At 38.9% G+C, this 18,177-nt stretch overlaps 1 long non-coding RNA gene across 1 annotated transcript; it reads right to left on the reverse strand.

Moving 5' to 3' along the window:
- Positions 1-2,727: 2,727 nt before the first annotated feature.
- On the reverse strand, positions 2,728-13,267 carry LOC102899919. Its single transcript, XR_442483.4, has 4 exons — positions 13,018-13,267; positions 7,208-7,355; positions 4,445-4,493; positions 2,728-3,930 (listed from the first exon to the last, which is right to left on the reverse strand). It is a non-coding gene; the product is annotated as an uncharacterized LOC102899919 (long non-coding RNA).
- Between the last annotated feature and the right edge of the window lie 4,910 nt (positions 13,268-18,177).

The raw sequence follows: 18,177 nt of genomic DNA on the forward strand, positions 1-18,177 counted from the left end.
GTGGACAAAGAATCTATATAGACATTTCCCAAAGACGTTATACAAATCATCCATAAGAACGTGAAAAGTTGCTTAACATCATGAGTTATCAGGGAAATGCAAACCAAAACCACAGTGAGATGCCGCCTCACACACAATAGAATGGCCAAAATCAAAAAGATTATAGGAAGTGTTGGTGAAGATATGGAAAAAACAGTACATTGCTGGTGGGAATGTAGAGTGGTGTAGCCACTTTATAAAGCATTTGACGGCCTCCTGCGTGGCTCAGTTGGTTAAGTGTCTGACTTTGGCTCAGATCATGATCTCATGGTTTGTGAGTTTGAGCTCTGCATTGGGCTCTGTGCTGACAGCTTGGAGCCTGGAGCTTGCTTCAGATTCTGTGTCTCCCTCTCTCCCTGCCCCTACCCTGATCATGCTCTGTCTCTCTCTCAAAAATAAACATTAAAAAAATAAAGCATTTGAGGAAATTGTTAAACACAGTTACTATATGATCCAGTAATTCCATTCCAAGAATTGATATGGTGATCATTGCACAACTGTGTTTTACCAAACATCATTAAATTAATTAAACTGTATATTTTACATGGGTTAATTGTACACTATGTGAATTATTTCTCAATAAAAAGTGTATACATATACACATACATGTAAAAACATGCATTGCCTTTTTAAAGTTATTTTTAAGTTTTATTTATTTATTTTGAGAGAGACAGAGAGAGAGCAAACGTGTGTGAGCAGGGGAAGGGCAGAAAGAGAGTGAGAGAGAATTCCAAGCAGCCTTGGCACTGTCAGCGCAGAGCCTGGTGTGTGGCTCAAACTCATGAACCGTGAGATCATGACCTGAGTGAAATCAAGAGTGAAATCAACCATCTGAGCCATCCAGGTTCCAACAAGCATTGCCTTTTAAAGTTCAGGCTTTGCGGCGCCTGGGTGGCTTAGTCGGTTGAGCATCCGACTTCAGCTCAGGTCATGATCTCACAGTTTGTGAGTTCGGTTTGTGAGTTTGAGCCCCGCGTTGGGCTCTGTGCTGACAGCTCAGAACCTGGAGCCTGCTTCTGATTCTGCCTCCCTCTCTCTCTGCCCTTCCCCTGCTCATGCTCTCTCTCTGTCTCTCAAAAATAAATAAATGTAAAAAAAAGCATTTAAAATTTAGGCTTAGAACTGGCACACTATCACTTCTATATATCTTCCATTAGCCAAGGCAAGTCATATGGCTGAGCCCAAATTCAAAGGGTAAGGAAATACACTTGGCCTTAATAGGAGGAACTGCAAATTCAAATGGCAGTGGGTATGGATGCAATGTGGAGTAAAGAATTTGTGTCAATAATTTAATCTAATACACTTCTCTGACCTTTCCTCCTTTTCTTATTATTCATATTTATTCATATTCTAGGGCTAATTCAGACTAGAACAACTGGTCATTACTCTATTGTGATATTCAATTCAGATACCTGAAAACAACACTTAGATAACTTTACATGTTTTCCCTTTCCTTTTAAAGATTGCATAAAGATCTATGTTCCTTTAAAATTTTTTAGACATTATTTTCTTATACTTGACTTTTTTCTGCAACATTTTTATTTTATAAAGAATCATGTTCTCAAGACATATCCTCTAGTACAATACCAGTTTTCAGGAAATAAAAACAGGTGGAATCTACCTGTTATACAATACTTAGGACAACTTGATTGACTGTAGTATTTCTCACTGTAATAATTCAACTGAGATTTTTAACTGATACTTCAAATAAAGAATGTAAACATTCTTGTTGGACAGCAAGAGTAGATTTCAGATAAAAGGAGCCTGGGTAGCTTGGCTGGTTAAGTGTCTGACTCTTGATTTCAGTTCAGGTCACGATCTCGTAGTACATGAGATCAAGGCCAACGTTGGGCTCTGTGCTGGCAACATGGAGCCTGCTTGGGATTCTCTATCTCCTCTCTCTCTGCCCCTCCCACTAGTTCTCTCTCTCTCTCTCACTCTCTCCCTCTCAAAAATAAATAAATTTTAAATAATAAAAAACACCTGCTAAAAAAAGAAGAGTAGATTTCAGGGAAACGCAAACTCTTTGGTTGCAATGAGATTGATTGAAATAAGTGTATGAGACTGAAAAGCATCTCATGAAAGTTTATTTTTACTTAATAAAACATATACACTTTGTTTTTGTCATAGTTAGCTATTGTTAAAACATTAGATGAATCCATTTTATACTAGTTAATTTGTATTTTTCTCTACAATACCATCAAGAGCCTCTCGTGATAACAAAGAAGAGATGCTTCAGAAATAAAAAGTAACAAAGGTTAATTCTGAATCTGGTAATATATTGTAAGCTTTTGAAATATGCATATCTTCTGATCCTGTAATTCTGCTTCTAGAAATTTATCCAAATGAAATAATCAGAGTTTGGCATAGACCCATTGTGTTGTATGTATTATGTTGACTAATATGAAATTGCCAATATTTGACCATTTGGACCTATAACAACAGAAATTATATATGTTTCAATGTGATATAAAGATGTTCATCACAGTATTAATTATGATGAAGATCACTTGGGGTAATTGAAATGTCCAACAATAAGATACTGGTTAAATAAATTATGGCAACAGATATACTAGATTCTATGAAGTCTTTAAAATTATAATGACTTAAATGTATTTTTATTGTTACCAAATGAGTATGTTCATGATATATTATTAAGAAAAAAATGATATTACAAAACAGAACTTATAATATGATTCAATTTTATTAAAATTATATATATTTACATATATATCTATATTTAGATGAAGTGACTAGAATAATATACACCAAAATTTTCATAGCTATTCTCTCTAGGATTGTATTTTTAATTTTTACAGTCTTTATTTGGATTATCTGCATTTTTTAACTTTTGATTTTAGAGCATAATTTTAAGTTATGTAAAAATCAATTCTATAAGAAAATCATAAGTTATGATCATTTGTGGTAGGAAAAGACACAATTTTGAAACCTATTTGTTCAAACCCAGCTTGTTTGCTTGCTTGTTGGCTTCCATCCTTCCTTCCTTTCTTTCTTTTTTTTCCTTCCTTTCTTTTCTAATTATAGCAACTTGATTTGAGGGTTTTGTTTTATAAAGGTCAACACAGAAGCCAACCTCAGTCACATAGGTGGTAAGGGAGGGATACACTGTGGGTGGCACACAAGACCGACATTCTGTCTTCCTGAAAGCAAATGCCATGAACACCAACTACGGAGGATGTGATGGAGAACAGGCACACCCATGGAATATGACTATGCATCCCAGGACTGGGCTCCTTCAGCCAGCAGTGCACCATGAGCACATGGCACCCTGAATAGGCCCTGGGGACAGGGAACTGAAACCTTGCATTATTTTAAAGCATCATGTACAATAAAAAACTTGCATTTAGGAATCCCTATTTCTAGCTTGTAGCACTCAAAACAAGTGATGGTGCATATACAGATTTTATGAGGTATCCCTGAGCTACTTTGCCTGATAAAGTGAAAATATATTTGCTATTATTTTTACAACTTTTGCATTATAGCATAAATATTAGACAGCAATTCATTCACAGCATATTCCATTTTGAGGGAAAATATCACATAGATAATCGATCCAATAAATAAACTAAAACTTTCCATTTACTACCCATTATACTCACTCACACCCCTCATAATTAAAGAAAGTAACTTTCTTATCAAGAACTATTATATTTTTAATGTTTAAATTAGTTCATACATTTGGTAAGGTTTTTTTTTAACTGAATTTAATATTATGTTGGATAATGTCACAATAGAAAAAATATTTTAAACATATTAATTAGCGTTTGACTTATACTTCTTCAATTACAAAATAAAAATATTTATTAAGTTAATTGAACATTGATCTTAATACAATTTGAACTGAATTTGACTTGTGAAATCCAAGAAGACCTGAAAAATACAAAATGGATTCATCATTATCACTAATGACATGTAACAAATTTTTAATCACAGGGGAAAGATTTGTCAACATAAACAAGATAATAAATGCATTTGCTAATTTTTCCTATACAATCAGCATTCACCACGGTATTGGTTTTAGGTGCATATGTCTGTGTGTATATGTGTGTATATAAATCTGTATGTTTATATGTGTGTAAATACCTACATTTAGATCTATCTATCTGCCTATATGTTTGTGTAGGTTGTGTGTGCATGTATACCTATGTATATGATTGCATGTAGATGTGTGTTCAAGCATGTGCATTTAATATAAAATGTCATGTTTATATGTATATGTTGTGTACATATGCATATCAGCCCAAGATGTAGAATGCTTTAGGACCATTCAAAACCAACTTAAATGTCAATATACTCAGAAAGAGTCCTGTTAGTAATGGAAACATAAAGTTATTTCTGATTTTTGATAAGCAGGATAAAAAAATAATGAGCCCATTATACTTACAGTATACTTCTGAGGCATTTAAGCTTTTAAACTTGCTTTGATCACCTTGCTAGACAGAGAAAAGTAGAATTAGTTCCTGTTTAAACTGAAGTGTGTTTATTCTTCATATCTTACATTAGAACTACTAGCTCTAATAGATTTGGGGGCCCTAGGTGTTTTTCCATCTTCGTTTGGGCAGAACCAAGCCAGCCATCTACAGATGGACTTGTCAATTACAAATCAACAGGTGGATTTCATGTGTTAAGGCTGCAACATAAACATGAATGAAAATAATAATCTGACACTAAATGGGTACATGTTGGCTGATTATCTTCTAGTACCAACAACAAATTGCCAAAAAAGAAGACCATAAGTGACCTTCCTGAAGCTTAGGGCCAACAGGAATCTGGGGATATTGTACTGCATGTTCATGGGGCTCTGGCGAGACTATACTACCTTTCAGGTTAATTTCCTCTCCCAGCTTCTTACATTGAAGGTGGTTGGGCAGGGCCCTGGAGGAATGCCCAACCTTTTATCCCAGACATTGACTTACCATAGGAGTCAACAATTACTCCAATGTAGGAAATGTTATTGTCTCTCAAGAAACAGCAAATTGTAAGGGTTTTTCAAACCTAGACTCCCAACCCTTAGGTGAGCTTAATACGTTTAGGCTAAAACTTGGAGACAGTCAAGTTCTGTACTACAAGATGCCATCTTTGAAAGGAAAGAGAGCCAGTGGTTCTATTGTGCCTGACTGGTCTGGAGAGCTGGGAGAACAGAGTCATGGGTCTGGTGGGAGGAGCCCTCTAGGCCTGCTGGCCACATGTGAACTTGTTGGTTCCTCTCAGGTATGCTGGGTAGGATGCTCCTATCTTTGGTTCCTTTGGGAGTTGGTTTCCTCAATATCAGCTCCCTTCCCTCCTCCAGAATGACTGTGTTGGTTCAGCTCAATTGTTGGAAGAGCCTGGCTTCAGTTCCCCAGTATTTTTCTCAGCATTTGCTATACTCTGATATCATTGTACTCATTGCCCACTTTACATTCCAAGAATCCTAGAATTTGGAGAAGCCCCTCTGAGATTATCTAATCGAATCTCCCAGCCAGGGCAGATGTCCACATGAAAAGTCAGGCAGATTATTCTTTTTTGTGACACAGGGTAAAATAATATTCTCATTCTCTCTCCAGTCTTGTTGTCCTCCCTCCCCCTCCCCAGTACTGTCACTTGTACAGAACAGACTGTGTTCTGCCACTGTATTTCATTATTTGGATATTTATTTATTTTTGAGAGACAGAGCACAAGTAGGGGAGGAGGAGAGAGAGAGACAGAGAGAGAATCTGAAGCAGGCTCCAGGCTCTGAGCTGTCAGCACAGAGCCCAACACGGGGCTCGAACTCATGAACTGCAAGATCCTGACCCGAGCCAAAGTCAGAAGCTCAACCGACGGAGCCACCCAGGCATCCTGTATTTCATTATTTGGAAACCACCACCCTCCACTTCCCCAAATTGGACCATCGTAAGTAGTCACAAAAAGCATCCTTTTCCCCCAAGGTGCCATTAGATCTAGACCTCTTTTGGGTAAGTTCTATTCCTTATTGCTAGCCAACGAGTCTAGGCACTGTTATATTGCTAGAAAAGCCCTGAGGGTGTGGCCTCCGTCCGTGACCATACTGTTGCCAGAGAGAGTTTCCAAAAACATGGGTCTCTTCTACTCAAAAGCCTTCAATAACTCTCCATTACCAACAGAATGAAGACAACACGTCTTAGCTAGGCACTCAAGGCCTCCCCAAAGTTGTTTTGTATAATAGTGTTATTTCTCAAATACTGTTCCCAACCCCAACTTTGCTCCCCTTTATTCCCACACATAATTTGAGCTGACTTGCCTCTTTTTTTTTTTTCAAGCTGCTCCCACTGCTAGAAATTCTCTGCCCACCATCTTTGTCAGTTGAAATCCCATTTATCCTTCAAGGTTCAAGTAATTGTCCCCTCTTCTCTGAAGCATCCCCCAATCTTTCCATTCAAAATAATCACTTCCTCCCCAGGACCGTCCAACAACATTCTTTAGCAACCCTGGTGGCACTTGCCTAATATCTTACTGGCTATTGTCTGCTACTGCAGGGCAAGGACTAAGTCTGCATTGTGTCTGTAGCCTCCATGGTGTCCGTCACGGTGTCATGCAACACTGGGCTCTCCATTTGGGGCTTGACGAGGCTCTACATGATCTGGCTTTTGCCTAATACCTTATCCATATCTCCAGCCACTTTCCTCCTTTCTGCAGCTTCACTGCAGAAAGCATTATGTCAATGCTTCAAAAATGCTAAGTGCTTTCCTACCTTGGGGCTTTTGCCCACACAGTCCTCCCTGCCTGAAATGCTTTTCCATCTTTTCTTCATCTGGTCAACTCCTGCTCATCCTTCTCACCTCAGCTTAAAACACTAGTTCTCAAGGAAGCCCGCCCGGAACTCTCAGAAAAACAAAAACAAAAACAAAAACAAAACAAAAAAAAACTATACATTTATCACCCCATCAGGCATCTCATAAGCTTGTAGTCATAGAAGAAGAAGTGAATGATGGAGAGTGGAAGTCTCAAAACAGACCCACCTTTTCCTTCCACCCCATGACTAGGAAATGCACAGTAACTGCCTGCCCCGTGGGCTGTCAGTCAGAAGTGACTATCTTGGATTTAAAGGATAGACAAGACCTGCTCCTTCACTAGGATGCCCAGCCCTTCCCAGACTAATTCCTTGCCCCTTTGAGCACAAATAGTTCTTAAGACTCTTCCAAGTTACCTGCTTATCATTGAGAAGAGGAGCAAAATGTGTCAGAAAGAAGGGTCTGGCCAGATGGAGCCTAAAGCTTCATTTGTTATTGCAAAGCTTCTTGTCTTGGAACTTCATGATGTCTTAGTCCTCAGTGATCACCAATTTGAGATCATAACTATGCAATAAGAGTAAAAGATAAAGTTAGAGAAACTCAGGTGGGGGTCCGAGGGTGTAAAACAAAGCATATATAGGAGCAGTATCTATAATGAGGCAGATCAGGGCAGAGTTATGGCATTCTAATTTTATCGATTCTGGAAGGGCTTTCCATCACTTTCTAGTGCTTCTGAGTTGTGAAAATTGCCTAAAATTAGCCTTCTAGGCAAAGGTTACAAATTGGCAGTTGTAGGCTGAATCTGGTTCTCAGACTTGTTTTAGTTGGCCACCACAGTGTTGATAAAATATATTTGAATTAGTTTCCAACATTTAAGGATTGGAAGATTTCATATACTTTTTTTTTTTTTTAGTTTTGGATTCTCTTGAAAAACTGGAGAATCTGGCAGCCCAACCCCACATTTCCATCCAGCAACAGTCAGCTGGAGCTAAGTGTGGCCATCCCCTCTGGATGAGACTTATTCTTCCTTGGTTCTTCACAGTCCCCATCTGGTTTGCTTCCCTAAATTTTACCTGCCTGGCTCAGTAGGCATTTGAGTTTTCACCCTTGATATTTTTTTAAAGTTTTATTATAGGAACATATACAAAAGCAGAGAGAATCATATGAGGAACCCCAAGCACTCATCACCCAGTTTGAATAACTGTCATTCATAGCCAATATTATTACATCAATGCCCTCACCCATTATCTGATACTCCTATCCCCCACTGGATTATTTTGAAGCAAATCCAGACATCATATCAGACATCATACCATTTTATCACTAAATATCTCAATATGTATCTCTAAAAGACAGACTTTTTTTATAAACAGAACCACAGTTTCATTATCACAGCCAAAATATTATCAATTCTTTATTATAATCAAATATCCACTGTGCTAACTTTTAAAAACCGTTTATTTATTTGAGAGAGAGAGTGCGAGAGTGCGCACACATGTGTGGGGGTGGGAAGGGGCAGAGAAAGAGGGGGACTCTTGGCTTTTCATCCTAAGAGCTAACTTATCATATACTCAAAAACAAGTGCCTAGTGAGGCCAGGAAATATTTTCTGGACTTTAAGGGAGCAGCACATGTTTGAGAGTATCAAAGCAGGCTCTGTGCTGACAGCAGAGAACCCAATGCAGAGTTCAAACTCACAAAACCATGAGCTCATGCCCTGAGCCGAAGTTGGACGCTTAACCTACTGCACCACCCAGGCACCCCCACTCTGTTAACTTTTTAATTATTTTCCATGTTATTCACCTCATCTGGTTTCCTTTCTCTTTCTTTGGGGAAGAAATAAGAATGGGAAGCTTTGGTCTAGGAAAGGGTGATGGGAATAGAAATATGAATATTATATTCTGATCTCTAGAAAGTAATAGATGGAATGATTCCTTATGACTTCATAACACATTTATCTCTTTATATGGGTTCTGCGGTCATAATTTTGTATGAGACAGATACAGAAGGTTAAGTAGCTTGTTCAATTACAGACATAGTAAAAGAGCTGTGACAAGAACTCAGACCACCTGACTCCCAGGTGGGAGTTGTGCCATATAGGAAAGGTGACATGACAGGTTATATGGTGATGATAGAAGACAGTATGGAGTAATAGCAGTGAAGATTTTGAGTGCTTACTCTGTGGCTAGGAGTTGTGCGAGGTACCTAAGTCATATTAGTATTATTTATCCTTCTTATCAGTTCTCTATTCTTCCAGTCTTATAGAGAAAGATGCTAAATACATAGACATTAAGTAACTTTCCCAGGAACAAACGCTTAGAACAAACAATTGGCAGAACTAGAATTGGAAGCCAGATCACTCTAACCCTAGCATCCCAGTGCTTTACTACTGTATTAAACTTGACATGGCAAGGGATTTGGAATTGGACAAACGTGACTCTGAATCCTAGCTTTTATTCACTTTGTGACTGTGGGTAACAACTTCCTCATCTTCAAGTAAGGATAATAGTACCTAACTCTTAAGGTTAATGTGATGATGAAACAAAATCATCCATTTAAATTATTTAGCACATCACTTTGCACAGAGTAAAGGCTCAATAAATGAAAGCTACCAAGAGGGGGTGGTTTATAGTACTATCTCGACCAATGTGCCCAAGAAAAAAGGAAATTTTATTCCTTCTCTGACCAGCCCCTTAGGCTAGTCCCATTTTATGTAATCCCAGCAATATGTGGTTCATGATTCATGTTTTCATACATTTTTTATATGTGAAATACAATTAAATTATATTTTATACTTCAAAATGAAAGTGCATTCTCATACTAAAGATTTTAATTGTCAGAGACACAATAGGTTTGATGTGGAAATTCCAAATTCAGTCTGCCACAAGCTGGATGGACTCTTGGCTTTTCATCCTAAGAGGTAACCTATCATATGCTCAAAAACTAGTGCCTAGTGCGGCCAGAAAATATTTTCTGGAATTTAAGGGAGCAGTGCATGTTTGAGAAAGTCTTGGGATGGTGTGAAAATTTTACAGATCTTATAGACCTGAAGCATGGCTATAATGGGAGTGTGATTTCAAGCTCCCCTGTCCTCTTTCCCTCATCTCTGAGTACCTACAGGTTCCCCAGTGTTTTAAGGATGAAGGCAGAAGCACAAAAAGTGGGCAAGCAGGAATAAAAGAAGTGGTACAGAATGTACCAAGCAGAAACAACCCATTTCTAGAAAGATGTCTCCAATGTTCTGGGACACAGAAAAGGCAAGGGCCAAGGCTAGGCCTGCTAATGTTTGCTGGCCTCAGGAAAAGAAGGTTAAGGGCAGAGAGCACCAGGATCAGTGTAAGGGGACTCCCTTGCACAGCTTTCACTTGGCTAATGTTTTAGATTCCTATGGCTGCTGTAATGTATTATCACAAACTGGCTTAGAACACATCTTTATTATCTTATAGCTCTGTAGGTTAGAAGTCCAGTATGAGTCTCCCTAGGCTCAAGTCAAGGTGTCAGCAGAGCTGTGTGTTCCCTTGTGGAGGCTCTGGGAACTAATATGCTTCCTTGTTGTTTCCAGCCTACATTCTTTGATTCATGACCCCTTTTTCCCATCTTCAAAGCCAGTGATGGCCATTTGAGTCCTTTTCACATCTCATAGCTCTGACCTACTCTTCTGTGTTCTTCTTTTACTTTTAAGGATCCCTGTACTTACATTGGGCCGACCCGGATAAACCAGATCATCTTCCTATTTTATTTTATTTTAAATTTTTTTAATGTTTATTTATTTTTTATTTTTGAGAGAGAGACAGAGCATGAGTAAGGGAGGGGCAGAGAGAGGGAGACACAGAATCCAAAGCAGGCTCCAGGCTCCAAGCTGCCAGCACAGAGCCCCATGTGGAGCTCGAATTCACCAACCATGCGGTCATGACCTGAGCTGAAGTCAGCTGCTTAACCGACTGAGCCACCCAGGCACCCCAATCATCTTCCTATTTTAAAGTCAGCTGATTAACAACCTTAATTATATCTTCTACCTTAATTCTCCATTGCCATGTAACATAACATATTCACTATTCTGGGGAATAAGGCATGAACATCCTTGGGAGGAGGTTATTACTCTGCTTACCACAGCTACCAAATGTCACAGAAAGAATTGGCCTCTGTTATTGAAGACAAAATAGATTAGGGGTGCCTGAGTGGCTTAGTAGGTTAAGCACCTGATTCTTGGTGTCAGCTCAGGTCATAATCTCACGGTTTGTGGGTTCGAGCCCCACGTAGGGTTCTGCACTGGCAGTGCAGAGCTTGCTTGGGATTCTCTGTCTCTCTCTCTCTCGCTCTCTCTCTCTCTCAAAATAAATAAATAAATGAATTAAAAAAAACAGAATACATTAGGGGCAGGTGTGAGTTTTCAGCAATACTGACAAAATATTTAAGATTCAGGTGTTATTTATAAAATGGCCCACTATGATCTGTTCTTAAATGGAAAGACAGCATATTTGTAAATATGACAATTTGCTCCCAATGATTTTCTAAATTTAACACAATTTCAGTTAAAAAGGAAAAATATGGAGGCGCCTGGGTGGCTCAGTCAGTTGAGCATCCGACTCTTGATTTGGGCTCAGGTCATGATCTCGCGGTTTGTGAGTTCGAGCCCCATGTTAGACTCTGTGCTGAACTTGAAGCCTGCTTAAGATTCTTTCTCTCCCTCCCACTGTCCCTCTCCCTTGCTCTCACATGCACACTCACTCTCTCTAAAAAAAGGAAAAATATGCAAGAAAACAACAAGACTAGTCTAAAGAGTAAGAAATGAAGATTCATCTCATCACACATTAGAACAAGCTATAAAGCAGTAATCTTTAAGACTGTGATGTTGGCTCATAAGTGAAATATTTACCAGTGGAACAGAGGAGAGAGATTGGAAATAGCTTTTAGCATACATAACATGAACAGATGTCAAATATGCACCATAAAACGATGAGCAAAATATTGTATATTTAATAAGTGCTTTGAAACAACTGGATAGTGATGGGAAAAGCTAATTTAGAATTATGCATCTTCCACTATCTGGCACAAATGATCTCATCTGGGATTTTAACTGAGGTAAAATCAGGTAAAATCATATCTAAAGAATAGAATAGACTATCCTTCATGAGCACAACTATTTGATAAAACAGAATCTTGACTATGGGGAAGAAAACAATTTGCAGAACAAAAGGCACACAGAATACGTCAACACTTGTAAAAAATGTAAACCTCATTATGCGACAAGGAAGTATAAATACAACAAAGTACCATTTTATACCCATTTAATCCACCAAAACATTGTTTTGAAAGATAAAATCCCAATATTCGTGAGGCTGTGGGTAAATACATGTGTTGGCACTGGTGATCATAGTAACACAGTAGGCAACATTTATTGTGCCCATCTTCCCCATAATATTGCTGTGCAGAAGTAATTTTATTTTCCACATCTCATAATTGAGGCAACTGTGATTTAGGGAGGTGGAGTAACTAGTCTATCCCCACATAGCTAGTATAGGCAGAACCAGCCTAACAACGTTTTGTTGAAGTCCAAACCCTGTGTTCTTAACTAAAAGCCTGTGTACACTGCCTTCCATAGCAATATGTAGCTAGAGCAATGAAGAAATCCTTACCCTCTGACTATTGTATTCCCGACCCCAGAACTTTGGCCTGAGAAAAAAATTTCAAAGAAAAAAAGATTATATATATATATATCTGTCTCTGCCCACAAAGAGTGTTTAGTAATTCAACAAGTAGCTACTGATTGATCATCATCAGAAAAAAAAAACATAAATGAATGATAGTATATGAATGCAAACATGAAAATAATCAATGTGAAGACTATGATAAAATGTGGAAAATAGTTATGAAATACTGTTAAGTAAAAAATGGAGCACACTATTGGCTATCCTCCATGTAGAAACAAACGGTCATAGGGTGAGATTAAGAGGTAAATTTTGTCAGATTATGAGATTTGGGATGGGAACTGGGGGGAAACTTTCAGTAGGAACGTTTGCAGTGGGGACACCTACTGCTTGACTTTTGCGAAACCAGACTGCACATTTTTGTATTGATTCTCTATAGAAGCCAACTTTGCAAAAATGGTCTGTGTGCCCCAAGGTTGGTGGGTAAACGCTTTAATCTCTGAGAGAACACCCCCTTACCGCCCCCCCCCCCACGCTCGCCCTCCGCCCTAGAGTGGCCTTGGCCGATGCTGCTCTTACCCGGTTTCCAGGGAGCAGCCTGTGCTTCTCAGTGGGAAGTTAGGAGACGAAGGGACGCGCAGGCAAGTAGGTGCTCGGGCGGTCAGTGGCTTTGCGCTTGCGAAGGGCAGCTCCTGTGATAGCTCAGCTCAGCCCAACCCAGAGGAAGGAATAATTTTCAGTTTCACGTCACTACACTGATCGTTTTTATGACGGAGTTAAATCCTGTGTCATGGGCTACGGGGGCATTCATACTACATTCACTATCCACTTTTTGCAAGCAGAAACCCTCTAGTGGCCAAAGCCGGCAGGCAGAGCAGAACAGGAGTCAGGGTTCTGGAAAGGTGGGGGGTGGGACTGGAAGAGGAGGGGGTTGGAGCGGCTGGGGTGGGGACCTTTTTTATAGTTTGTGTCCATTTGAATTTGTAGGTCCTTGCCAGTTATGGCATTAATTGTTTAAGAGATTGAAAAGACTAAAATGATTTTTTAATCACTAATTTGTTTTTGAAAAGATTTTAAAAAATTAATTTCTTAGAGAAGAAATGAAAAAATATATGGAAACAAACGAAAATGAAAATACAACAATCCAAACGCTTTGGGACGCAGCGAAGGCAGTCCTGAGAGGAGAATACATTGCAATCCAGGCCTATCTCAAGAAACAAGAAAAATCCCAAATACAAAATCTAACAGCACACCTAAAGGAACTAGAAGCAGAACAGCAAAGGCAGCCTAAACCCAGCAGAAGAAGAGAAATAATAAAGATCAGAGCAGAAATAAACAATATAGAATCTAAAAAAACTGTAGAGCAGATCAACGAAACCAAGAGTTGGTTTTTTGAAAAAATAAACAAAATTGACAAACCTCTAGCCAGGCTTCTCAAAAAGAAAAGGGAGATGACCCAAATAGATAAAATCATGAATGAAAATGGAATTATTACAACCAATCCCTCAGAGATACAAACAATTATCAGGGAATACTATGAAAAATTATATGCCAACAAACTGGACAACCTGGAAGAAATGGACAAATTCCTGAACACCCACACTCTTCCAAAACTCAATCAGGAGGAAATAGAAAGCTTGAACAGACCCATAACCAGTGAAGAAATTGAATCGGTTATCAAAAATCTCCCAACAAATAAGAGTCCAGGACCAGATGGCTTCCCAGGGGAGTTCTACCAGACGTTTAAAGCAGAGATAATACCTATCCTTCTCAAGCTATTCCAAGAAATAGAAAGGGAAGGAAAACTTCCAGACTCATTCTATGAAGCCAGTATTACTTTGATTCCTAAACCTGACAGAGACCCAGTAAAAAAAGAGAACTACAGGCCAATATCCCTGATGAATATGGATGCAAAAATTCTCAATAAGATACTAGCAAATCGAATTCAACGGCATATAAAAAGAATTATTCACCATGATCAAGTGGGATTCATTCCTGGGATGCAGGGCTGGTTCAACATTCGCAAATCAATCAACGTGATACATCACATTAACAAAAAAAAAGAGAAGAACCATATGATCCTGTCAATCGATGCAGAAAAGGCCTTTGACAAAATCCAGCACCCTTTCTTAATAAAAACCCTTGAGAAAGTCGGGATAGAAGGAACATACTTAAAGATCATAAAAGCCATCTATGAAAAGCCCACAGCTAACATCATCCTCAACGGGGAAAAACTGAGAGCTTTTTCCCTGAGATCAGGAACACGACAAGGATGCCCACTCTCACCGCTGCTGTTTAACATAGTGCTGGAAGTTCTAGCATCAGCAATCAGACAACAAAAGGAAATCAAAGGCATCAAAATTGGCAAAGACGAAGTCAAGCTTTCGCTTTTTGCAGATGACATGATATTATACATGGAAAATCCGATAGACTCCACCAAAAGTCTACTAGAACTGATACAGGAATTCAGCAAAGTTGCAGGATACAAAATCAATGTACAGAAATCAGTTGCATTCTTATACACTAACAATGAAGCAACAGAAAGACAAATAAAGAAACTGATCCCATTCACAATTGCACCAAGAAGCATAAAATACCTAGGAATAAATCTAACCAAAGATGTAAAGGATCTGTATGCTGAAAACTATAGAAAGCTTATGAAGGAAATTGAAGAAGATTTAAAGAAATGGAAAGACATTCCCTGCTCATGGATTGGAAAAATAAATATTGTCAAAATGTCAATACTACCCAAAGCTATCTACACATTCAATGCAATCCCAATCAAAATTGCACCAGCATTCTTCTCGAAACTAGAACAAGCAATCCTAAAATTCATATGGAACCACAAAAGGCCCCGAATAGCCAAAGGAATTTTGAAGAAGAAGACCAAAGCAGGAGGCATCACAATCCCAGACTTTAGCCTCTACTACAAAGCTGTCATCATCAAGACAGCATGGTATTGGCACAGAAACAGACACATAGACCAATGGAATAGAATAGAAACCCCAGAACTAGACCCACAAACGTATGGCCAACTCATCTTTGACAAAGCAGGAAAGAACATCCAATGGAAAAAAGACAGCCTCTTTAACAAATGGTGCTGGGAGAACTGGACAGCAACATGCAGAAGGTTGAAACTAGACCACTTTCTCACACCATTCACAAAAATAAACTCAAAATGGATAAAGGACCTAAATGTGAGACAGGAAACCATCAAAACCTTAGAGGAGAAAGCAGGAAAAGACCTCTCTGACCTCAGCCGTAGCAATCTCTTACTCGACACATCCCCAAAGGCAAGGGAATTAAAAGCAAAAGTGAATTACTGGGACCTTATGAAGATAAAAAGCTTCTGCACAGCAAAGGAAACAACCAACAAAACTAAAAGGCAACCAACGGAATGGGAAAAGATATTCGCAAATGACATATCGGACAAAGGGCTAGTATCCAAAATCTATAAAGAGCTCACCAAACTCCACACCCGAAAAACAAATAACCCAGTGAAGAAATGGGCAGAAAACATGAATAGACACTTCTCTAAAGAAGACATCCGGATGGCCAACAGGCACATGAAAAGATGTTCAGCGTCGCTCCTTATCAGGGAAATACAAATCAAAACCACACTCAGGTATCACCTCACGCCAGTCAGAGTGGCCAAAATGAACAAATCAGGAGACTCTAGATGCTGGAGAGGATGTGGAGAAACGGGAACCCTCTTGCACTGTTGGTGGGAATGCAAATTGGTGCAGCCGCTCTGGAAAGCAGTGTGGAGGTTCCTCAGAAAATTAAAAATAGACCTACCCTATGACCCAGCAATAGCACTGCTAGGAATTTATCCAAGGGATACAGGAGTACTGATGCATAGGGCCACTTGTACCCCAATGTTCATAGCAGCACTCTCAACAATAGCCAAATTATGGAAAGAGCCTAAATGTCCATCAACTGATGAATGGATAAAGAAATTGTGGTTTATATACACAATGGAATATTACGTGGCAATGAGAAAAAATGAAATATGGCCTTTTGTAGCAACGTGGATGGAACTGGAGAGTGTGATGCTAAGTGAAATAAGCCATACAGAGAAAGACAGATACCATATGGTTTCACTCTTATGTGGACCCTGAGAATTTAACAGGAACCCATGGGGGAGGGGAAGGAAAAAAAAAACAGGTTAGAGTGGGAGAGAGCCAAAGTATAAGAGACTCTTAAAAACTGAGAACAAACTGAGGGTTGATGGGGGGTGGGAGGGAGGAGAGGGTGGGTGATGGGTATTGAGGAGGGCACCTTTTGGGATGAGCACTGGGTGTTGTATGGAAACTAATTTGTCAATAAATTTCATATAAAAAAAAATTAATTTCTTCCTGAATATTTCTTAGTCAATACAGAGTTGGGTCCTGACACCTTCCTGGGGCACCGGCTTTGTTGGTGTAACACCTGGATCACCAGGCTTTCTTCTCTGATGATGAATTGCTCTTGCTTTTTATAGGAAGGAGTTTCATGAAACTATTAGGCCGCTAGATTAATCAAATATTTTCCTAACCCCTCAGCCAATTTTAATTCCACATTGGAAAATTTCTGCCATAAGTGGACAATTGACCTCACTGGGAGAGACTCAACAGCTGGTGGAGATGTTCTTTTTTTTTCTTCCAAGATTTTATTTAAATTCAAGTTAGTTAACATATACTGTGGTATTGGTCCCAGGAGTAGAATTTAGTGATTCATCACTTACATACAGCACCCAATGCTCATCACAAGTGCCTTCCTTAATGCACAATAAGCTATTTAGCGCATCTTCCCACTCCCCTCCCCTCCAACACCCCTCAATTCATTCCTTATCATTAAGAGTCCCTTATGGTTTACTTCCTTCTCTGTTTTTATCTTATTTTATTTTTCATTCCCTTCCCCTATGCTCATCTGTTTTGTTTGTTAAATTCAACATATGACTGAAATCATATGGTATTTGTCTTTCTCTGACTTATGTCGCTTAGCACAATACGTTCTAGTTCCATCCATGTTGTTACAAATGGCAAGATTTCACTCTTCTTGATGGCTGGGTAATATTCCATTGTATAGATACACATTTCCTTGTTCATTCATCAATGGGCATTTATACAATTCATAATTTGGCTATTGTTTATAGTAACATTGCCAACTGTAAACATTGGGGTGCATGTGCCCCTTCCAATAGTATTTTTTTTATCTTTTGGATAAATACCTAGTAGTGCAATTGCTGGATCCTAAGGTAGTTCTGTTTTTAACTTTTTGAGGAACCTCCATACTGTTTTGCAGAGTGGCTGCACCAGTTTGCATTCTGGTGGGGACATTCTAATGTCCAAAAGAAGCACCCAATGAAATGGACTGATGTGACCATTTCAGGATATTTTCAATCTAAAGATCTCATGTGCACATGTGTGCAAGAGAGAAAGAGAGAGAGAGAGAAGAGCCAGTGAATGACCTGGATAAAGCATTTCTGTGAGTGCTCTGCTGCATACCAGGCCCCTAATGGAAGAGGTTATTTAGGTTTTTTATCCATTCTGACATATTTTTGCATATTGTGTAAGGTGACGGTACCTTTCATTCTTTTGCATGTGGATATACAGTTTAACCAGCACCATTTGTTGAAAAGACTGCCCTTTTCTTATTGATTGGTCTTGGAACCCCCTTTGAAAACAATTTGACTATGTAGTATATATGATGCATGGACTACTTTTATAACTATTGTCAGATAAACTACACTAATAA

Source organism: Felis catus, chromosome X (assembly GCF_018350175.1).
Source record: "Felis catus isolate Fca126 chromosome X, F.catus_Fca126_mat1.0, whole genome shotgun sequence".
Taxonomy (NCBI): Eukaryota; Metazoa; Chordata; class Mammalia; order Carnivora; family Felidae; genus Felis; species Felis catus.